The sequence below is a fragment of the Pogona vitticeps genome, chromosome 4 (genome assembly GCF_051106095.1).
Source record: "Pogona vitticeps strain Pit_001003342236 chromosome 4, PviZW2.1, whole genome shotgun sequence".
NCBI classification, from domain to species: Eukaryota; Metazoa; Chordata; class Lepidosauria; order Squamata; family Agamidae; genus Pogona; species Pogona vitticeps.
The window spans coordinates 148583033-148608059 of NC_135786.1; the positions used below are offsets into that span (position 1 = coordinate 148583033).

The 25027-nt window shown below is 42.4% G+C and overlaps 1 long non-coding RNA gene across 2 annotated transcripts; it reads right to left on the bottom strand.

Annotated features, from left to right (window-relative positions):
- Nucleotides 1–929: 929 nt before the first annotated feature.
- Nucleotides 930–24018, bottom strand: LOC140706368 (uncharacterized). Of its 2 annotated transcripts, none has more exons than XR_012086009.2 (3): nucleotides 21921–24018; nucleotides 5175–5251; nucleotides 930–2855 (listed from the first exon to the last, which is right to left on the bottom strand). It is a non-coding gene; the product is annotated as an uncharacterized LOC140706368 (long non-coding RNA). The 2 variants fall into 2 exon arrangements; XR_012086008.2 differs by lacking the exon at nucleotides 930–2855 and adding an exon at nucleotides 3749–3802.
- Between the last annotated feature and the right edge of the window lie 1009 nt (nucleotides 24019–25027).

Below are 25027 nucleotides of genomic sequence, written 5' to 3' on the forward strand. Positions count from 1 at the left end.
AATAATTATACTGCAGCTTTCCACAGATAGAATATTCCACCCGTGTTTTAGTCAGTTTAGGGTGCTTTCTACCATGTACACAGTAGCATCAGAATTGCAGATGGACAATGTGTAGGGATTTGTGTACAGAAGACTCTGTTGGTGTCACTCAATTAAAACCATTGAAAAGAAAGTGGCATTGAATAGCACATTTAATTTCATGTTCTCTAAATTGCCTGTTGCTCTCCCACAATATTAAATATCCAGAAATGCTTTGAAGTTAGTGTGGGAATCACTTCTGGATTGTCTGCTCTGAAGAGTGATTAGGGTAGGCAGCTTGGAAAGATGTTTCATAGTGCTAGATTCCTCTTACGGGTGAAAATGTCTTCTGCCTTGACTGGTTTTCATTGGATATTAAGAATCCATCAGAGTTTGGAAATAACTCTCGATAATATAAGGATTTAGGCACTTAATTAATCAGCATTCCCCTCAGGGTTTCCAGATTTAATTGCACCTTATGATAGCTGAGGACTCAATTGCACATAGTATGAGCTGAATTCATAAACTGCATTCATTAAAAAAGGCAGTGTGGTTCACTAACTGGTTTCTGCTAAATATACTACAATGATGCCACATGCATTTATTCATTGTGGTAGTTAATCATTCCAAACCAGTGCCATCTCTGAGCATGATCAGATCCCTTTGGTTTCCAGTGGCAAAGACATGAGGACATGTTTTTCTCTTCAATTACCTGGAGAACATACCCAGCTGGCAAAAGGAACAGAGGTTTGTGAGCTTAACTTGCGGGCTGAGTAAATAAAAATATGTTTCCAAGGCACTGCTGTGCCAATCAGATATACCTTTATTTGCATTTGTAGTTTAATGGAGCAAAGATTTGTGGTGTTAAAAAATCTCTAGAGGTTTTTTTTTAACTAACTGAGTTGATATGATTTTCTTCTCTCCCAACTCCCTTCAGGCTTTGTTCTGAGCATAGCTGAAGTTCCTACAGTACTCACAATGTCTTTGTGCACTTTCAAAATATTTTTGGTGAGCTACTCATTTCATAAGGCAAAGTATTTAGAAGTGGCTTTGTCTTGAATCAGCCGTCAAGACACATTAGCTTTACAAAAGGCCTGCTTCTGATGAGGATGAAAACTGCTAGAACTGACAATAGTGCAGTTAATGCAGATGCCTGCCAGCTCCATATTGGACTCTCCTGTAGCAGAAGGGGAACTGTGTGTGGGAGTTGTCATTGTTTAAATGTACAGTATTCCAAAAATTATCCCCATATCTCTGATCTGCACAGAGGCAGGTTTGGGCAGATTTCCTACTTTGATAGCCTACCTGTATAGCTTAACCAGCAATCTGTGTCCTCTGGAATTCTGACTAAAATAAACAAAATGATCCAGCATAAACAATACACACTGGTTTATCACAGTACTGAATTTGTCTGTGCAGTATGCCATACACCATCTTTTCATTATTTTAGTTAAGGATGGGGGAATAACTCATTTGGTTTGTGTTGCATATTTAAGTGTGTCAAACTAATTCATACTTTTTGCAATAATATATGGATTGGAAGTAAGTTACCTTAACTCTGGGGACTTCTCTAAATGTTGTGGTGAAGTTTTACACTCAATTAGCTGGAGCAGACATATGATTGAACACACATGAAACTAATATGAATTGGAAATAATTTCCTTTCTCAGTCTTAAGAACGGAGAGTGCTTGCTTTTGGATGAAGCCAGAGTATTAGGAAGACTGTGTAAAAGAACTAAACAAAAGGTAATCCATGTGAAGTGCACTAAGAAATCATTGAACCAGAATTTTTCCTGTAATGTTTTGACTGAACAGTTTCAGCTTAGCAATAGCACAATGGCAAATGACCAGTACTTGTTTGGATTAGACATTGTTTTCATCCCAAAGGAAAAAAATGATTCAAAGTGTCAAATTGTATTAGTGTCTGATTAATTTGTACTGGAAATATAAGTAATACATTTCATCATCCAGAGAGAACGGAACTGAAGGTTACTTAAAGCGTGGGCAGTTGAATAAAAATCACTGGATGCCTGTAGCTCCTATTTGATAAATTTCTGTGTTCCCATCATATTTCTTCTAATAATCAAAATAATAAAGCTTCATCCTTTCTGAAGCCCCTTCTACTTGGCTGGGTCCAATCCTAGCCACTGCAACTGAATCATTAAGTAGTAATGCAAATAAAATATGTTTACAAGGCTTTTATTCAGGTATTAACTAATGGATTCATGCCATCACACCACATCATCTTATTTCTGCAGCAAATTGTTTAAGGGTGGAGCGGGGTGGGATGTTTCATGCTTGGCCCAGCTTTGATAGAATTTGATGCAATTCGAAGTAATGAAGAAATTTGCATGAGAAGCAGAGCCGCTTGGAAATGTTATGGGAGAGAAGCAGCAATGCTAATATGTGGCATTTTCATCGGCTTCCGAAAGGCAGCTGATGGAGGATATATCCTGATGCGGGTCTATTAATGTAGAACATTTTCTCTTGATCTGTAACTACTTCTTAAAAATAGAAAAGGCAAAATGGAAACTTCAGTTATTGCTGAACACAAAGAACCTCCATTCATCTTTTGATAGAAGTAATGAGCAGAAGTCAGTCGTTAGTCATCTGCTGCAGATTTCCAGCGGAGAGACTCTGATAATTTGATTGCTCATTTTGAAATAGAATTTCTCCTTCTGTCCCTGGAAGGTTTTTTTCTTTTCCTTGGCAGCTTTGATAGGTAGTTGGTTTCATGGAAAGAAAATGAATAATGACTCACAAGATTCTCCTTGTCAGGCTTGCCATGTTTCCAGTCTCCCTTGCTTTCATCTACAGAGAGGTCCAAACCTCCACACCTGCAGAATGAGCAGAAAGCAATACCTCAGCACACTTGCTTTGCCTCACCTGTTTTCCAGATGTGGGGATGGGTGTGCCTAGACACTGAAGCAAACAACGTGGATTCAGGCAGTCAGGGAATGGAGGGATCTTGTCAGCGCTTTTGGCTAGTTTCCTTTGGTTTGTTTCAGCTTGGAATTGGGGAATCTGACACTTCTGTTTTCTCCTATGTCTAAATTTTTAAAACCTCACATTTTTTCCATCCTAAATATGTGTTTTGGTAAATTCTTCCAAAACAAACTGACATGAAATCATCACCCAAATTCAACAGGTACAGCTGCTTCAAGCATGGATGAGTCCATGTTGACCTGGCACATTGTACAGTGGTTCTAGCCAACATATAGTTATAGTTGATAAGTGGTTTCCATGTTATCTCTAGAGAAAGTAATGGTGGTGACCATGCTTTTTGGGCAGCCAAGAGGAGGTCGTCTCTTTATTAAACATAATATTCATTGCTATTATCAGTCTCTTTCTCAGTCCTTCAATCTTCAAACTGTCTGAAAGCTCTGCTTATGTGTTTTACTCCATGTTGACAATTATGGAGTAAACATTGTGTTTTCTATCCCTCCAACTTGAATAGGACTCCGTTTTAATAGAATACATATGATTCTGGAATGTACTTCTTACAGAAAAAAGTTTGAACAGCACTCTCTCTCTATATATATAGTTTATTTGCCTCATTTATAGGCTGACTTTCTCCTTATGAGCATCCAGGAGCTGTCTATTTAAGCTTAAGTGCAGCTTGCTCTGGCTTTTTTTAAAGACCTAACTGTCTGAAAGAAGTCCATGAGTTGGAAGTGTTTCAGTGCTATTGACTATTTTCTTCATTGAGCTGGTTGCAAATTATTTGCAATTTGAAGTTGTTCAGTGAAGACACATTTTCCCCAACATTGATGTCTGTGTGTTCCTGTGTTATAAACAGCCAGAAAATTCCAAGAGAAAAAAAATCTCCTTCAATCAAAACTAAAAAAGGTTACAGAAACTGTATAGTCAGTCCATAAATAAACCTCTCTTTTTCACTCAAAAACTGATACATTGATACAACATACTGTACCTTCTCTTCTACCCCAGACACCACAGCATAATCCTGCTAGCTACCCCACTAACAGAGGTTTTCATTATATATGAATCAGCTGTTAATAGACTAGTAAAGAATATGTAACTATTCTATATAGTCAGTATATTAACATAATCTTTATTAGTTTAATCATAGCTGATTCATATTTGGGACAGGAAGTCTTAACTGACATTGTCCTCAGTTAGCTGAAATTTGTTTTTGACTTTTCAGGGAAACAAAGACTTCTTATTAGAGATTAGCATGAACCACAGTCCAGCATTTCAGCCCAGTTTGGTACCACACTTGCACAGAAGTTCTGCAGTTGCTGCACACTTCCCTCTCCCACCTCCTCCACACACTCACCCATTCCATGACTGAAGTGTGCTTCCCTTCCCCACCTCCTGAGTGTAACTGCCCACTCATTGATCCCAGCACATGCTTTCTCCTTTGCCTCCTCCAGCAACTGCCCACTCAGACAAAGAGGCAAGGCAGGGAAGCCTGAAACACTGCCTTTGAGTGGGCAGCTGTCAGAGGAGGCAAAGGGAAGTGCACTTCAGCTGGGGAATGGGCGAGCGCACAGAGGAGGCAGGAGAAAGAAGTGTGCAGCACCTATGGAACACCTGTGGTTTGTGCCCATCTCTACTTCTTATATTTAATTAGAAGGTCACGTATCAGAAGGATGCATTAATGTGTTCATGATTTGAGTAAGAAATAAATGTTGATCTGAATTTCTTTACTTTTTGGAATTATTTCTATCATTTCCCCCCTTGAAACCAAAGGGTTTTTTCACCCTTTTATGGAACAAGTATTAAAGATGTTTATTCTCATAATAAAGAGACATCATTCATAACTAACACAGTTGAATACAGGAATTCAAACTCGGATTTTAAAGCATTCAAAAGTGAATGGATTTGCAATTTTTTCCTCCTCCCACATTCATATTTATTTTCTTTGTTATAAGTTAATGAGGGTGGGGTGGAGAAATCTTCCAAAAAATAATCTGAGTGGCTTTCTCCCCCATTCCTAGTCAAAGCACAAACATTAAATGATATTGTATCTCACTTTGAATGAAATATAATGACAATCTGGAGATGATTAAATTTTGCTACCAGTCCAAAATATAGGTAGCAGGACAGACAATACTAAACTGGGCAGACAAATGGCCTGACTCTATGTAAGGTGACTTCTTATGATCATTTCTTTATAATCATTTCAATCTCACCTCCACTTTGGAGCTCAGGCTTCTGGGAAATTACATGCAGAAATCATCAGCATCCTGCCTCAGTGACAGTTAAGCTCCTGTTATCAAAGTCAAATAGTCAGTATCACATTAGCGCAGATACATTTGAAAATCTGATCTAGCAATCCGACCCTGGTATTTGCAGTCAATAAGGGCCGAGTCTAGACATTTCAAAGGATATGCATGATACAGTTCTCCTGGGGCTATTTCATTTCAGAATGCAGATAGAGGCAACCTGTGGGTGAGTACTCTCTCCTCATCATATCTTATTGCCTATAGAAAGCTAACAGAATGGGAAGAAAATTTCAGGCCCAGCTTTCTACCTATTGGGTATTCTGTGTACACAAACCGATGCATGGTACTATATTCAAACCACTGCTGTAACAATAATTTCTTCCTCATTTGTCTGCCTGTTCTGTGTGATTTGACAGAAAAGAAGTTACCTTAGAAAAAAGCATTTAAGTCTGAGCAGGAATTTGGGGAGGAAAATTGTGGATGTGGTTTTCAGCTTTTGAGGAGGCTTAAGGAACATTTCCCCTTCAAAGATTGCTGCCTTCTTGTGGCAAAGAGCCTTAGGTAATTCAGAGAAGCTATGGGCTATGCTATGCAGGGACACCCAAGATGGACAGATCATAGCGGAGAGTTCTGACTAAATGTGATCCACCTGGAGCAGGAACCAGCAAGCCACTCCAGTATCTTTGCCAAGAAAATTCCATGGACAAAAACAAAAGGCTAAAATATATGATGCTGGAAGATGAACCCCTCAGGTCGGAAGGCATCCAAAATGCTACTGAGGGAGAGTGGAGGACAAGTACATGTAGCTCCAAAGCTAATGGGCCCAAACTGAAAAGACGTTCAGCTGCAGATGTCCAAAGAAGTGAAAGGAAAGTCTGATGCTGCAAAGAAAAATACAGCATAGGAACCTGGAATGTAAGATCTACAAACCTTGGTAAGCTGGATGTGGTCAAACAGGAGATGGCAAGAAAAAATATTGACATCCTGTTTGTCAGTGAACTAAAATGGACAGGAAGGGGCGAATTCAATTCAGACGATTATCCTATCTACTATTGTGGGCAAGAATCCCATAGAAGAAATGGAGTAGCCCTCATAGTCAACAAAAGAGTGGGAAAAGCTGTAATGGGATATAATCTCAAAAATGATAGAATGATTTCAATACAAATCCAAGGAGACCTTTCAACATCACAGTAATCCAAGTTTATGCACCAACCACCAATGCTGAGGAGACTGAAATTGACCAATTTTATGAAGATTTACAACACCTTCTAGAATTGACACCAAAGAAAGATGTTCTTCTCATTATAGGGGATTTTAATGCTAAAGTAGGGAGTCAAGAGATAAAAGGAACAACAGGTAAGTTTGACCTTGGAGTTCAAAACAAAGCAGGGCAAAGGCTAATAGAGTTCTGTCAAGAGAACAAGCTAGTCATCACAAACACTCTTTTCCAACAACACAAAAGGTGACTCTACACATGGACATCTGTGAGACTAGAGGCAAGGCGATTGAAGCTCTTGCCGGAGTGTCATCCTCCCCTAGAAAGGAGCAGGAAACCCAGACAGAGATTGCAATGGCCCACATTGAGACAATGCATCAGGGAGTAGACACCTGGGATCTAGAGTGGGGTATAACAAGACTCTCGGTAGCAACCCAAACAGGGTCGGAAAACGTGGGAACTGAGGAGAGAGGAGGACCGTTGGTTGAGGCGGGAAAGGGGGATATAAAAAGGGAATGGGACGCCATACCCGGGGGTTGGGAGTTAATATGGGTTGAAGATCTCTGGACTGGGAAATGTGAGAAAGTGAGAGTGCCTCGGGAGGAGGCAGATTACAGAAGGAGAAGAGGTTTACCCCAAAGACCCTCATATTGGGGAGAATCAGAGGCTAGAGAGTGGCGGAGGTGTCTGAGAGAAGAGAAGGAAGCAGTTGAGAGGGAAGAGAGAGAGAGAGAGAGAGATGGGCATGGTGTCCGGAGGAGGTATTTACCGGACCCTGGGACCCCTACACGGAGGGAACAGACCCCTTCAACTTGGAGGGAAGAGAGGAGGAGACCCTTCCCCTAATAGACACTGGTGTTGACAACCGGGACCATGAAGAAACTAACCCCTTTGTTAAGGGTCCTTGGTATGAATCAGGTTATAACCCTTTTCTACAAGATTTATGGACACCCTTGTTTGACCAGTTGGCAACGAGAAACAAAGCTACAAACAAGTTTATTGTTGACAATTCCTTGTTTAATGTTCAAATATATCTCAGTTCTAATTTTGCAAAAGATGAGCAGCCTGTGTTTGTGTCTAATCAGCCTGGGGCCAAAGTCGAACCCTCACAACATCACCAGATAGGCAATACTGAAATCAGGTTGATTGTGTTATCTGCAGCCAAAGATGGTGAAGCTCTATACAGTCTGCAAAAACAAGACCTGGAGCGGATTGTGGCTCTGATCATCAGCTTCTTATAGCAAAACTCAAACTCAAACTGAAGAGGGTAGGAAAAACGACTGGGCAAGCCAAGTATAACCTAAGCCAAATCCCTTATGAATACACAGTGGAAGTGAAGAACAGATTTAAGGAACTTGATTTGGTGGATAGAGTGCCTGAAGAACTATGGATGGAGGCTTGTAACATTGTACAGGAGGCAGCAACAAAAACCATCCCAAAGAAAAGGAAACACAAGAAAGCAAAGTAGCTGTGCAATGAGGCCTTACAAATAGCAGAGAAGAGAAAGGAAACAAAATGCAAGGGAGATAGGGAAAGTTACAAAAAATTGTATGCAACTTCCAAAGGATAGCAAGGAGAGACAAGAGGGCCTTCTTAAATGAACAGTGCAAAGATATAGAGGGAAATAATAGAAAGGGAAAAACCAGAGATCTATTCAAGAAAATGGGAGATATTAAAGGAACATTTTGTGCAAAGATGGACACAATAAAGGACAAAAATGGCAGGGACCTTACAGAAGCAGAAGACATCAAGAACAGGTGGCAAGAATACAAAGAGGAATTATACCAGAAAGATCTGGATGTCCCAGAAAACCCAGATAGTATGGTTGCTGACGTTGAGCCAGACATCCTGGAGAGGGAAGTCAAGTGGGCCTTAGAAAGCATGGCTAAAAACAAGGCCAGTGGAGGTGATGGCATTCCAGTTGAACTATTTAAAATCTTAAAATATGATGCTGTTAAGGTGCTACATTCAACATGCCAGTTTGGAAAACTCAGCAGTGGCCAGAGGATTGGAAGAGATTGGTCTACATCAAAATCCCAAAGAAGGGCAGTGCCAAAGAATGCTCCAACTACCATACAATTGCACTCATTTCACACGCTAGCTCAAAATCCGGCAAGGTAGGCTTCAGCAGTATGTATACCGAGAGCTCTCAGAAGTACAAGCTGGATTTCAAAGTGGCAGTGAAACGAGAGACCACATTGCTAACATGTGCTGGATTATGAAGAAAGCCAGAGAATTCCAGAAAAAACATCTGCTTCATTGGCTACACAAAAGCCTTTGACTGTGTGGACCACAGCAAACTATCGCAAGTTCTTAAAGAAATGGGAGTGCCTGACCACCTTATATATCTCTTGAGAATTCTATATGTGGGACAGGAAGCAACAGTTAGAACTGGATATAGAACAACTGATTGGTTCAAAATTGGGAAAGGAGTATGACAAGGCAGTATATTGTCCCCCTGCTTATTTAATTCATATGCATAATACATATGCAAAAGGCAGGATTGGATGAATCCCAAACCGGAATTAAGATTGCCACAAGAAATATCAACAACCTCAGATATCCAGATGATACCACTATGATGGCAGAAAGTGAGGAGGAATTAAGGAACCTTGTAATGAGAGTGAAAGAGGAGAGTGCAAAAAATGGTCTGAAGCTCAACATAAAAAAACAACTAAGATCATGGCCACTGGTCCCATCACCTCCTGGCAAATAGAAGGGGAAGATATGGAGGCAGTGACAGATTTTACTTTCTTGTGCTCTATGACCACTGTAGATGGCGACAACAGCCACAAAATTAAAAGACACCTGCTTCTTGGGAGGAAAGCAATGACAAACCTTGACAGCATCTTAAAAAGCAGAGACATCACCTTGCCGACAAAGGTCCGCATAGACAAAGCTATGATTTTTCCTTTAGTGATGTATGGAAGTGAGAGCTGGACCATAAAGAAGGCTGACTGCCGAAGAATTGATGCTTTTGAATTGTGGTGTTGGAGGAGACTCTTGAGAGTCCCCTGGACTGCAAGGTGAACAAACCTATCCATTCTAAAGGAAATCAGCCCTGAGTGCTCACTGGAAGGGCAGATCCTGAAGCTGAGGTTCCAGTACTTTGGCCATCTCATGTGAAGAGAAGACTCCCTGGAAAAGACCCTGATGTTGAGAAAATGTGAAGGCAGGAGGGGAAGGGGATGAAAGAGGATGAGATGGTTGGACAGTGTCATCGAAACTACCAACATGAATTTGACTAAACTCCGGGAGGCAATGGAAAACAGGAGGGCCTGGCGTGCTCTGGTCAATGGGGTCATGAAGAGTCAGACACGACTTAACGAGTAAACAACAACGCAATAACCTTTATGTTTGTGTGCCTTGCTTTTTAGCATACTGTTGTGTCCAGCAATCTACAGTCTCCTCAGATTCATGCTAAGATAGATGCCCCTACTGTCTTCTTCAGATAAGGAAACATAGGCCACCAGGGAGGGTGCAGAGTGATTCCAAGATGTGTAATGATAAGAAACACATGGTACAGTTGGCCAGTTTGCATTTACAATTGCATGCGCACACACACACCTGTGCATAAATTAATGAAAATAATTCTAAAGTACTCTGAGTATGAGGCATAAAAACTGAAGCCTTGTTCATGAGGGTAATGAGAAGACAGACTTTTTTCTCAACACAAGTTCTGCTCCTTTTTTGAAGATGGATGATATAGCAGAACAGATGTTTAAGGAACACCATCATTTATATTTATGATTGTCTGCTACAAATTTATCATGCAAAAGGCTTAAAAATGCAACTACAGTTTAGACAAAATTTCTGAGAAAAGTTCTGAGGTGATTTTCTTTTCCTTCTCTCCTGCCAGCCATCGCAAAAGAAAAGAGAATATTCATCATCTTTAATATTGTGACTAGACATGGGGACGAATAAAAAGAAGATTGCGATATTCATTAGAAATCGCTGATTTATTTAATATTTGTCCCTTCATATTTGTGGGTCCAGAGACCCCAATGAATATGAAGGAATGAATATTTTCCCATTTTTATTCATCCCCCATACAAACTAAACAAACAAAAACCCATCCTATGGCTTTTCCATTCTGCCTACCAGCCTGCTGACCAGCTGATCAGCAGGCTGATAGGCAGCCACCCCCCCCCACAGCCATCCACCCCCACAGCATATCCCCCACCACTTCCTCTCCCTAACTTAGCCCCCACTCCACCCCTGCTCACTATAATCACCACATCTGGCCTCCGCAGCCAGGGAAACTGGCTGCCCTTTGCAAAGATAGCAGCTGCAGCTTCATTTAGGGTAGGGAGGCTTCAGCTGCCATCTTTGCAAAGAGCAGCCAGTCTCCCTTTTTACACACTGCAATGGTGGTGGTGATTACAGTGGGGGCATCAGTGGGGGGTGGCTGGGACATCAGCATGGGTAGAATGGGGTGGCTCAGGGGGCATTGGCAGTGGCACGGGGGCAGCAGGGGGTCAGGGTTTTTTTAGGAAACCCCATGAATCAACAAATAAATTTGTGCTTCACTGGTTCATGGGGGCTGCTTTGTGCTTCATGAGTTGTCAACTTTTGACGACTCACCAAAGCAGGATGGTGAGTTGTCCCCATCTCTAGTTGTGTCTTCAATGTTGATGGATACATGGGAGAGGGCCTCCTCTTCCTCTTCTACAATTCTCGGAAGGACATAACAGTTAGAGGGATTTTGGAGGATGCAAAATTGTGGTCAGGTGCCAACAGAGTTGTAACTGTTGCTGCCTGAAGTGGCTGCCATAAAGCAAAATACCTGTGTGTGTTTTGTACAAACGCATGCATTCACACAGTCTTTAAAATACATGTTCATAAACATAGCATAAAACTGAGAGCTCTCTGCCCCCAGCAGTGATCATTTGTCCAAGAGCAGACAATCTGTGCAAAGAAACAGGGAGACAGAAGCCAACCTAGATTCCCTTGGTAGGGGGTGCCAGAGCCTGAGAATCGTCCACACAGAGGGCTCTTAGACTGACTATTGCTTTGCTTTCTTTCAGTCATACACCACTTTTCTCCCATGGGAGGGACCCAAAGCAGCTTGCAATCAATTGAAATAATATAATAAACACAATGGGAAACACAGTAAAATATAGTACAGTGCTGCCTCGCTTAGCGATGTTAATCGGTGCAGCAAAAATAGCTGCTAAGCGATTTCATCGCTAAGCGATTTTTAAAAGCCCATAGAAACGCATTAAAACACATTTAATGCGTTCCTATGGGCTTAAAAACTAACCTTATGTGAAAATCCTCCATTGCGGTGGCCATTTTCGGTGCCTCTAAAGTGAGGCAGGAACAGCGGGCGGCCATTTTGTTTTCCCGGTGGCCATTTTGGAACCACAGATCAGCTGGCCAAAAATGGGGGCTTTGCACTGATTGCTTCCCTGCGATCATCACAAAGTGAAATTTCCCCATAGGGGCCATCGCAAAACGACTGCTCTTGCGATGGCAAAAAGTCCATCGCAAAGCAATTTCATCACTATATGGAGCAATTGCTATGTGAGGCACCACTGTATTGACAAAAATTTAAACAAATAACAATGTTAAAGCTGTCAAGTTGATTCTGGCTTATGGCAATCTCTTCCAGGGTTCCCTAGATACAAAATACTCAGATGTAGTTCACCGTTCCCTTCTTCCAGGACTGTGTAGCTTATCCAAGGTTACATAGACTGACTCTTCTCCTAGAATGCATAGTCAGGAATTGGACTCCCAGCCCCTGACTCCATAGACATGTATCCAACACTATGAAATGTCCAGCCAGCTGACAATTAAAACAAACAAGCAAGCAAACAAAATGAAAATTTAAAACACTGAAAAACATAAAGAGCTCAAATTACACACATATTCCCCTAATAGCACATACTTTCCCAAATTAATTAAAAGCCTGACTAAGGAAGGTCTTTGTATCCCAGCAGAAATACAAAAGAGAAGGGCCATCCTGGCCTCCTGATGAAGTGCATTCCACAGCCTGGGAGCAGCCACTGTAAAAGGACCTTCCTTGCATCCTCACAAATAAATGAGCTACTGATGGAGGTCGGACCAAAAGAAGCACCTCCTTAGATGTCAGCTCTGTCAGCGCTTGTCACCAAGCAGAGCTGCTTTGCCCTCCGCTCAGGATAGCACGAGATAGCGGGAGGGCAGAGCACCCTTAAAAGGAGGCTTGCGTCCCACCTGCTCTGTTGGGACTTCAATTCACAGGGTTCCTGTTCCAGGAAATCATGCTGATACAGGCATGAGTGTGCCACCTGTGATGGAGCCCACTCCAGTTCAAAATGTTTTAAAGGGAAGTCACCAAAAGCAGTCGGCAAGGAACAAGGCGGTAACTGGAAGCCTGATGGAGTTGCTGGTGTGACAATAGGAGCCCAGCCCTATTAAATTGGAGATGCTTACAGTTTTGTTGGCTAACTACCCTTTAAAGGAAGTGGCAGCATATTTACTTGATGGGTTTCAGTTAGGTTTTCATATCCCAGTTTTGGGGAGACGCAAGGCAATGTTTGCCAAAAATTTGAAGTCTGATCAAGGTAGGGAGGAAATAGTTAGACAAAAATTGAGAAGGAGGTCCGAGAAGGCAGAGTATTAGGTCCGTTCATTCAGCCACCGGTCCCGCATCTCTGGGTGCCTCCTTTGGGGATTGTACCCAAAAACGCCCCAGGTGAATTCAGGCTCATATATCACCTCTCCTACACAGAAGGTGACTCTGTCAAGGACGGCATACAACAGGAGCTTTGCACTGTGCGTTATATGCCATTTGACAAGGCAATGCACATGATTAGGGCATGTGGGATAGGGTCAGAGATGGCTGATGCTGATGTAAAATTGGCTTTTCATCTGCTGCCAGTTCACCCAGAAGATTTTGAGTTGTAAAGTTTTTCCTTTGAGGGTGCCTTTTACATGGATGGAGCATTATTTCCATTTCACTTCCTGGGTTGCTCAGTATCCTGTGCAGTGTTTGAGCACTTTAGCTCCTTTTTGAAATGGGAACTTAGACGTAGGGCGAGGCTGCATAGCATGGCCCATTATTTAGATGATTTTTTGTGATGCAAAGGATTCTGGGAATTGTAGGCACTTGATGGAGCCTTTTGAGAAATTGGCTCAGAAGATTGGGTTTCCTTTGGCTGCGGAGAAAACAGAAGGGCCAATGCCTAACATCACATTCTCCGGTATAAAGTTGGATACCTGCCAACAATACTGCAAGCTTCCTGACAAAAAGCTGCTTGACTTGTGGGCCAGATTAGGGTATCTATTGAGGCAGAAGAAGGCCACCCTAAGAGAGTTACAGGAGACAGCGGGGGCCATTTGAATTTTGCTTGAAGGGTAGTTGGCCCAGGTAGGGCCTTTTTGCGCAGACTCTGTGCAGCCATGAAGGGTCTCTGCAAACTGTTCCATAGAACTAGGATTACAGCAGGCATGAGACATCTGAAAATATGGCAACACTTTTTTGACAGTTTTAATGGAGTTTTGTTCTGGAGAGCGGAATTACGCCTCCAGAATGAATTCCAAATTCAGACAGATGCTGCAGGGTCATTAGGTTTTGGCATCTATTTCCAGGGTCGCTGGTATGCAGGGACTTGGCCTGAGGAGTGGCAAAGGTCAGGCCTGACCAGAGGCTTGACAGTCCTGGAGTTTTTCCCCATTCTTGGCGCCACTTGGTTATGGGCTGAGGAATGGGCCAATTTAGTAGTCAGATTCGGGTGAGATAATATGGCAGTGGTGCATGTCATTAATAACATGCCATCCAGATCTGAACGGGTCATGAGGCTTGTGAGGGTGCTTGTATTACACACCTTACAATTTAATATAGTATTTCATGCAAGGCACATTCCCGGAATAGACAACAATATAGCTGACACTCTGTCCCATCAACAGATGGAGTGGTTCAGGGTGCTGGCTCCAGGAGCTTGCAGGTGCAAGAAGCCCTCCCACAAGAGGTATGGCAGATTGGAGATGGGAGGCACTACCAGCAATAGGGCTGGCTCTTGCCCCAAGTACTCAGGGTTACTTTGCAGTGGGGTTGGGGTTACTTTGCAGTTTGCAAAGAGTTTAGACAATTTAGAGTTCACAAGCAATTGGGACAGGTATGGCCCATACCAGTTGATCAGCTACAACAATTTGGCGTTTTTCTTTTTCGAAAGGGCGTGGCACCTAGTTCTATTCAGGGCAAGATGTCGACATTGGCATTCCAGGCTCAGGCCCTTGGAGTAGCTGATTCCACAGGGGACTTTAGAATTCGTAAGATGATTGAAGGATGGAATAAGGAAAGGATTAAAATGCCCAATGAAAGGTCCCCCTTTTCTCCAGCCATACTGGTGAGGTTTGGTGAATCATGGGGCAGCATTTGTAGTGATAGGTATAAGGATTCCCTCTTTCAGGCAGCAACACTTTTGACATTTTTTGGAGCATTTCATATTAGTGAGGTTGTGGCAGCTGGCAAGCATGACACGTCACAAATGACGTTCCAACTTGCAAATGTCACAATGGGCAAAGACAGGTTACAATTGCAGAGATCTAAAACAGATCAGTTTTTAGATTCCAGAGATCTAAAACAGATCAATTAATGAAAGGAGCCTTTATCTCACTAGGGACTTGCTCCGTTTTAGAAATATTCCCAGTTAGGGCACTAGAGGATTACCTTAAGAAAAGGGGGGAAGATCAGGGCTACTTATTTTGTCATAGTGGTGGCACCCCACTGAAAAAATACCAGTTTTGGAAGGTAACTGGAGCTGCTTTGGAACGAGTGGATTTGGATGGATGACGCTTTGGAACCCACTCATTTTGCATTGGGGCAGCATCTACTGCTAAAATGCTAGGGTATAACCCAGAGGAGATCAGTAAGGTGGGGAGATGGTCCTCCCATAGATGCAAACTTTATATGTGGGACTTGCCACAGCTGTAGGCTGCTGCCAGGCTATTTGTCTCTTTCTTTCGGTTGCTGAGCGATCCAAATGACAATTAAGGATCCTATTGCTGGGTCAACTTCATTCACTGGGCAGCAGATTATACTGCTGGGATGGTATGGGGCCAAGATTTGAGACTGCAACCAGCAGCGAGCTTGAAATGGCTTGGCCGGAGGGGCATCCTTTGGGTCAATTTTTCCAGCATGGCAGATGCAGCAGCAGCTGGTGTACCCCCAGATGTGTTGTTGGTTCATCTGGGGGGTAGTAACTTGGCCAGGAGAAGTGGCACATCCCTTGTGCTGGACATTCTGGCTGATTTGAGGAGCTGGAAGGCAAAGTTTCCATTTTCAAGAATAGTTTGGTCCACAATTACTCCTCGGCATGGATGCAGAGCCAACTGCAATGCTAGTTGCATAAATAGAGCACGTAGGAAAGTTAAAAAGGAAGCTTGCAGAGCAATGGTTAATGGCTTAGGATCAGTAATAGGGCACCCGGAGATCCGATTGGACCGGCCGGAGCTTTATAGAGGTGATGGGGTTCATTTATCTGAGGCTGGTTTAGAGATTTTCTTGAGGAATCTTTGTAGGGGCCTGCATGCTGAAATTTTCACCTGGATGGGGGGAATGGAGCATAGCAAGCTTGCCCATTTCGTGGCAGGTATTGCGGAAGGAAACCGAATTGGTGAGTGCCCATGGAGTTCAAGCAGTGCATAGCAGGTCTGAACTTTCAGTGCTGTGGATCGTGAGGTTACAGTGCTAGGAGGAAGAACCAACTGGGGCCCTCCCTGGGCTGAGGGCCACCAAAGGTAGGGGGCTTCCATGCCTGGGGGGGGCTTGATATTTTGCCGGCCGTGGTCATGCTGTCTTAGGGACAGCATGACAACGGGGTATGGGACTCGCCCGTATAGGTTGGTGTGGGGGTCCTGTGAGACCTTTGGCACCAAACCTGATACTGCACTACTGCAGGCCCCTGGTTTCTAAGCCATAAGTTATGGCATATTGATTTAATAAAGTGTGGCCCTATTTATACCCATCACCTGCGTCTCGCCTCATTATTCTGGAGCGGGAGGGCAAAGACTTTAGAAGATAGGGAGAGTCATATGCAGTAATACAGTTCTTCAGATAGCCTGGACCCAAGCCACATGGGGCCTTACAGGGCTACATTTTGAATTGTGTCCAGAAATGGACCAGCAGCCCATGAAGCTGTAGTAATAAAGAGTTATATTCTCCTTGTAACTGGTGCCAGTCAGGAGCATTTTGAACCAGATGAGTTTTCTGAAGCCGGTCCAAAATTAGTCCCATGTAGAATACATTGCAATAATCCAAGTGGGATTTAAACAGTGTATCATTTGCCATTTGATACACCTTTCATATTCTGGTAATAGTCCACTGATAACATTTGCCACAGAGCTCTTTTCTCTGCTCACACTGTTGATACCAAACCTGGCTTTCTTCCTCCACACTCAGGCATATTATATGTATTAGTGTGGCTTCAAGGAACCAAATTCCTGCCCTTCCTTAATTTCTATGTGTGTCACTCACTTTCCAGCTTCCTATTAACTCTATACCCTATGTTCTAGGCTGATATCATATTCCATTCTTAAAATCTGAGCAACACAAAATCCTCATAACTGTAAGTGAAATGGAAATAAGGCATCTTCCACCCAGCATTTCCTGATTTACCCTTTATCCCAATTTCTTCCTGTTTTTCAACAGCAACAAGGAAATAATTCTTCATATACATCAGTGTTGGAAAGATATTTGCTTTCTGGATTAAAATTTTGCAAAAGCAATAAAATTTTTCCAGGCTATCTGGTTAAAAAAAAAAGAGGGAGGGAGGGAGAGAGCAATAGGGAAAGCAGAGAGAATAATGTACAGGAAAATATTATTTATTTATTTATTTATTTGATTTATATCCCGCCCATCTGGTATATTTATACCACTCTGAGCGGCTAACAACAGTATATATACAATTAAAATAATATAAATCCATGAGCATAGATTATTAACAAAACATACTAGAAATAATAAATGATAGATAGATAAGAAAGAGAGAGAATTAATTTAAATTACATTAAATTAAATGCTGGCAGGAGGGAAGGCCTGGACATAAAGCCATGTTTTTAGTTGAATTTTAAATGTACCCATCGTAGGGGCCACGCAAATCTCAGGAGGGAGATTGTTCCAAAGGCGAGGAGCCACCGCCAAGAAGGCCCTGTTTTGTGTCTTTTCCCTCCAGGCCTCCCTCGGCGTCAGGCTCCTCAGCCTCACCTCCTGGCTCGTGCGGGTGATCTGGGTAGATCTTGGTGGGAGAAGGTGTTCCGCCAAGTATCGAGGTCCCAAACGGTTTAGGGCCTTGTAAGTGAGCATTAAAACTTTGAAGTCGATACGGAAACAAATGGGCAGCCAATGCAGTCTGGCCAGGGTAGGAGAAATGTGATGGTATTTTCTCCCTCCAGTAAGGAGTCTGGCTGCTGCATTCTGCACCATCTGAAGTTTCCGTATCAACCTCAAAGGCAGCCCCACATAGAGCGCATTGCAGTGGTCAAATCTTGAGATTACGAGCGCGTGCAGTAAGGTAGTGAGCGCCCCCGTGTCGAGGTAGGGCCGCAGCCGGGCAATGCGCCAAAGATGGAAAAAGGCGGAGCGGAAAACCGATGCCACCTGTGTTTCCATGGTGAGCGCCGGGTCCAGGTGTATGCCCAAGCTGCGGACCCAACTCGCCGGAGCCAGGGCCGCCCCCCCAAACAAGAGAGAGCCACCCAAGCCACCAGCCACGGGGGCCCCCACCCTCAGAACTTCTGTCTTGTCCAGGTTCAGCCTCAGGCCATTCTCCTGCATCCATTCCGGTACAGTCCCCAGGCAGCGCTGGAGGGACAAGACGGCATCACCTGCAGTTGGTAAAAAGGAGATGTAGAGCTGGGTGTCATCAGCATACTGGTGACACATCGCTCCACACCCCCTGATGACCGCAGCTAGCGGCCTCATATAGATGTTAAACAGCATTGGGGAGATAATCGACCCCTGCGGGACCCCACAGTTGGAGCTTCACGGGGCCGAGACACTCTCCCCAAGCTGAACTCTCTGGGAACAATCCTCCAAGAAGGAACGGAGCCAGGCTAACGCCAAGCCACCGATTCCCAGCTCGGAGAGCCTCCCCAGGAGGATACCGTGGTTGACGGTATCAAAGGCCACCGAGATGTCGAGGAGGACCAACAGAGACGTTTTGCCCCTGTCAGCCTCCCTCAACAGGTCATCATACAGGGCGACCAATGCCGTCTCTGTACTGTGGCGTGGCCTGAAGCCCGACTGGAACGGATCCAGGACATCTGTTTCATCCAGGAGTGCCTAAAGCTGATCTGCCACCACCCTCTCCACCACTGTGCTCATGAAAGAAACATTGGCGACGGGCCTAGAATTGCCAATTTCGTCCGCCGCTAAACTAGGTTTCTTTCTTATGGGCCTAATGAGTGTCTCCTTGAGGGCAGGTGGAAACCTGCCGTCAAGGAAAGACTCATTTATTATTGCTGTGGCCCATTCAGTTGGTTTCGGCCTGGCTGCTTTGATTAGCCAGGCCGGGCAAGGGTCCAAGGAGGAGGTGGTGGCCCGACAGTGGTCAAGCACCCTGGCTACAGAGTCAGGCATTACCGGCTGAAAGGAGTCGAAAATAACCGGGCAAGATGGAGCGCTGGACATCTCAGCTCGACTCACTGCGTTCAAAAAAGGAAAGAGCCCCCGGCGGATGGCCTCCACTTTAGATTTTAAAAATGCTGCAAATTGGTCCGGTGAAAGACTAGGGGGAGGCCCGTCTCCCGGACCAACCCCGGATAGGTCGCGCACTATGCGGAAAAGCTCCGCCTGCTGGTTGGATGCTTCACTTATCTGGTTAGTGAAGAATGATCTACATGCAGCCTTCACCTTGTTCAGGTAAAGGTTAGTTGTGACCTTAACAGCTATTCAATGGTAATCCGTCAGATTCTTCCTCCATCTACGCTCTAGCCTTCTCCTTATTCGCTTCATCGCCCGGAGCTCCTGGTTAAACCAAGGCGCAGGGCGAGTTCTGCGCCGGAGAGGGTGTTTGGGCACGATCGTGTCTACTGCCCTGGTGACAGCGGTGGACCAGCTGTCCACCAGGACATCAACAGGAGCGCTAGCCAAGTCAGCCGTAATCCCTCTCATGGCATCCTGGAAACCGATTGGATCCAGTAGTCTTCGAGGGCGGACCATGGAAATAGGCCCCTGATATATATATTTGTTATGTATGTTTTAGAAAACAGTGTTATGCCCTTTCTTACATATAATTCAGGGGCAAACTAGACATAAAGGGAAGCATGTATCATTTGTGATTGAGCTGTTTTGCCTCCCCCAGGGGGATATTCTGAACTATACATACTTAACCAATCAGACTTGCAAGTTAAGCCTACATTCATCTGCCAGGAATCAGTCACAAAGCAAACATGCTAAATGTGTGATACCTGAGGATGATCATGTGCTATAGGAAAAAGCCAACTTTCATCACTTGAGGATTGTTTTTAATTCAACTATTTTTGGCCCTCAGTCTCAATATGGTAAGATAAGCCTTTGCAGGCTGGCTAAATTAGAATTGTGTCTCACATAAAAGAGTATCACAGCATGTTACCTTCCAAAACTGCATGTTGGGACAAAGAAGGCCAAAGGAGATACAGAATGCAGCTGCTCAGCATATATGTCACCATTGCATAAAACATGCAGCAGATTAAAGAAAATGTTGTCCTTTTGTTAGCACAGTTGGTTAATGATGTACAGTTCGATCTCTGTTTGGGTAAAACTACACAAAATCAGCCATCTTTTATTTCCATGGTAGATATATACAGTGGTGCCTTGCTTAACGAGTGCCTTGGTTAATGACGAATCCACATAGCGATGGATTTTTTGCAATTGCAAAGCGATTACATTGCAATGTTTTAATGGTAAAACATCGCTTTACGATGATCGGTAAGCTGTTTTGCTTACTGATTTTCACATAGCGATGTTTTAAAAACAGCTGATTGGCGGTTCCAAAATGGCTGCCGGAAAAAATGGCCACCCACAATGTTTTTGCACCCATTCCTCGCATACCGGGCAGCGAAAATGGCGGTCGTAAGGAGGATTTTCACATAACTGTGAGTTTTAAGCCCATAGGAACACATTAAACAGGGTTTAAGGCATTCCTATGGACTTTTTCTTTTCGCATAGCGACGAATCCGGATAGCGACGATTTTTCCAGAACGGATTATTGTCGCTATGCGGGGCACCACTGTATTTTAAAGGCAAGGCACAAACAGCTGAATAAATTTGGCTATATAGGTTCAGTGGCATTATGGCATCTGAAGATTTCCTTACTGTATATTTCCAAATACCATGCACAAATGTTAGGCACTGGGAAGACAACAATGGTGTTTATGCTTTCTAAATCTGATCTACCTCCTGGAAGAGATTTTTTTTTAAAAAAATCAAAAGTTTCTCTCATATGCCCTATAGAAGGATACAGACGGTTCAGCACTACATTTCATCACTTCATTTGGCATTCCTTCTTTGAGTAGAATGGCATTATATAATTTGTGATGACTTTGTTCTGACATCTAGTCTTCATAAAGGATGGATGGCCCAAAGTCATGGAAGTGTCACCTGTAATAAATTCTAGCTTGACTTTAATCTTTTCCTTACTTGAGGTAACATCAAAGAAGAATATCATAGACTGCAAGATGCTTTAGACAAATGATCAGAAGTGGAGGAGGAAAAAAGAGATGAGCCACTGACAGTCTGAATGAAAATGTTTGTTACTGTTCTCCTAAGCAGCTGAAGTAAATGTTGAAAATAAAATTACAAATCGAAGGGAATGTTTCACTAATTATTTTCTTTTCTAAAAAAAATAGTTATTTGCCTGTTTGAAATTAATGGTCAGTTCATACACCCATGTCCAACAATGATTGCACCATTGAGTCATGATTTTCATGTATACAATACATAGATGCAGATCAGTTGCTCCAGACAGAATGCTTATCTGCCTCACATCAGGTACTCTCAAACAGTGATTTCCAAAATCGGATTGCACATTTGGCCATGAGCCGTGAACTTGTGTGAAATCTTGGGATGACCATTAATGAATGTTGTTGCTTTATGTTGTCAATTCAGAAATGACTTATAAGAACTCTAGTAGGGTAATTTGGGTAAGTGGGGTATTTTAGGAGCAGTGTTACCAGTGCCACTGTCCTGCGGTGAGTTTCCATAGGTGAGCATGGATTCAAACTCAGTCCTCCTGAGTCCTAATCTATCACCCTATGCTACACTGGGTATCTGTATAAAAGAACAGAAAACCCTAAAGACATTAATGGGATTCTAATCATATTCTGCATCAAGACCCATGCCTTTTCTTCCATACCCAGAAATAATCCTCCCCACCACATTTTGCTATTTTATTTAGTAGCATATCCAGCATGAAGACAAGCCCTAAAAACTTCCTGAGTATTTTGTAGCTACAATTAAAAATGACAGAGGTCCTACCCTGTCAATATTTTCCTTCAGCCATCTGAACAATAAACCCTTTATAAATAGTTACATTGTTGTGATGTAAAGATTCTTCACTAATTTTTTTTCTTGTCACTTTAGGTTGTCTCAGGTGGATGAGGCTTCTCAGTGGGGAATCTTTAAGCCACACAAGGTTCTTCATCTCCATGTAAGTGGAATGCTTTAAAAAGGAAAAGAAAAGAAAAGAAATAAAGGCCTCAGCAATTTGCACAAACTGACTAAAGAAGTAGATTATAATTCATGAAAGTTCAGGCTGAAGTAAATCTGTTAGCCTTAAAGGGGACATAGGCTGCTTGTTACTCCTGTTTGCTGGACAGTTACAAAACTGGTGTTTTTTTTTCTTTGAGAACAAATACATACACAGAGAGCAAGTGCAGAATGACTGTAAAAAGAAAAAAGAGGCACCCTTCCAATGCTTTGAACCCTTCAGAGTCTATGCAACAAATCTCATTTTGATCAAATTGCATTCTCTGAAATTCTGCTTCATTTGTTAAATGAATAAACGAATGAGCGGCCGAATGAACAAACAAACAAACAATCAAAATTCTCATTCTTGTTCTCTTTTCATGTCTAAAGTGCCACAAAATACCTCACCCTCTTTTTGGGCAAGGAAGATAGCTTCCTTATCTTCACATGTGACTAGGTGACCAGAGTTATAAAACAAATGTGACTTGTCACATTTGTTTTATAACTTTATTTTTGTGGCCTTTTCATTAGTTTCCGTAACTGAGAAGAAATTTAAACCCACGTCTCCTGAGTCTTAGTCCATTAATCTATTTACTAGATCACACTGAATACCACACCACAACACACACTGCCTGTACTGTTTACAATAAAATCAATTTCTTTTGTTTGCGGTTGAGACTTGATGGGCAAAACACCTAAGATAGCTCAGCAGTTCTGATTCTGTAGTCTGTTGTTTATTTACAAGCAAATGTGGCAGTGTGATGTGAGAAAAGGATATTTATTCAGTGTGTTCTCAGTTTGGAGACCGTACCAGCAATGTAGTCAGGATCAATGTTCCTGACTATCATGAGGTTTCACACCTCCCACTGGCTGATCTTTCTGCTTATATACAATCAACTAATTTCCGAGAGAACATGTCACATAAGGAAGCACAAAACTGTCTATCAAACATAAGTCCTAAATGAACTGCAAAAGTTAACACACACTGCTTTCGAGAAAGAACTCATCCAGAAACTATTTGAAATGTTCTAGCACTGCATGATTGGCTCCAGAAATTGTCACAAGGTCTGGAAACAGGTACACAGATAATATCCATGAATATCTTTATGTCCTCAACCACGATTTACCATTTAGCCTGAATATTTCTTCCTCGTGGTGAGGGGTGTTTGCATTCATGTCCCTCTGCCAAACTTGTTCATCAGAGGGAAGCGCACAGAGGGAAAGATGGTTGCCAGTGAGAGGAATAAGGAATAGCTCACACTTGTGGATTTTTGCACAACTTAAGTGGCTAAGCAAAACATTAAGTAGATCACAACTGTGTGAGTTGTAGCTGCTGAGTGGGTTTTTTAAAATAGATTGTTTCCCCTTACTGCATTGAATGTATTTTGATGTTGCTTATGCTAATGGTATTGTACACATTGTTCCTTTTAGTATTCTGTATTCACTGTTACAAATTGAATAATGTCTTTTAATTGTTGTAAGCCACCTTGAGTCCTTTTTAAGGAGAAAAGTGGGTTAAAAATATTTTAAACAAGCAATAATAAAATAAATATGTGGAGGGCTGAAGAGGTGGTAACTATGAATACCTCAGAGGTTCTAGCCTATACAATTATCATTTGCTTTAAAAGACATATGTCTTTTAAAAATACATATATGGAAATTGGCTAAACAGCTACCTATCTGTACACTGACTCTATGTAGTGATACTCAATGCTGAAATGTATTATTTAAAGCTGATCGTGACTGTGCTGATAGACATACAAGTGCTTCCTTCTGCTTCTACCTATAGCATGAAGAGAAAAGTGCTGACAAAATCATTCATAATGTACATAATTTACCTTTTCTTTTTACGGTTATGCATTTTATGCTGCTTTGGGGGGGGGGCAGTCATTCCTCCCTGAAAGCTCTGCCATATGACCTATAACTATAAGTAGGTCTTGGAAGTAACTGGTAATAAGTTATTTGCAATTCATTCCTTTTTCAAAGATCAGCAGCATTGCTACTTTGCTTTACCACTGTAACGTAGCAAAGAATAACATCTTATTTTTTTTTTGCAGTGTGAGGCTTTAGTTACTTTTAGAGTTAGGAATTTTATGTCACTAAATGGCGAAGAAGGAATGTCACATGGCTGGTGGCTCACAGGCTCACACTGTACCTCGTAATGCCACCTTCTGCTCTTTTCTAGATGTTGAAGAAGACAACAAAACAGACAGGAAAGAAGTGTGTTTTGTATCATTGGCTTGTAGCATTCAGATTTTTCCTTTTAAAGCAAGTAAAAAATATTCTAGTTTCTACTGAGACACAAGAGTTACTTCTAAGCTGTAACTACTTTTAAACCAACAACCATAACCATACCTAATTACTTTTCTGCATCAATGAACTATAATAATAATCTTTTCCCCAGTTCTTGTATAAACTTGAAGGATAATTTTTGAAATGGATTCTTGATGGTTTTCCCTCCTCCCAACTTCATGGTTTTTTTGATTTACTTCTGAATGACATATTTGACTGGGCTAGGTAGAGATAATGAACACAGGACATCATCTCTCATATTGTAATTTATATTACATCAGCCCCCCACCACTAAACCTTGTAATGCATGTGGATGATTTGTAGGGGCATTTTAAGTGACTTTCCCTTTAAAAGCAATTTCATCTTTGTTCCTATTTCTTTTAAAGATATATGTTGAAGCCTGAAAAGGTATTGACATTTATCAGAGGAAATGGATTTCAGGCTGCTGCCCAGTAAAATGTGGCTGGAAAAAAAAATTCCATATATTTCACCAAAGACAATGCAATCGACCTTGGGCCATTGGATAAAAAGCTCCCATTATGAATTGATGGAATAACAGGCTGTCTTGTAATGCTTAGCATTCAGTCTTATGTTCTGTCAAAGCAGGCCCTTTAGGTAGAAAGAAAATGCCAGAACAACTTACAATATTGGGATTTGTTT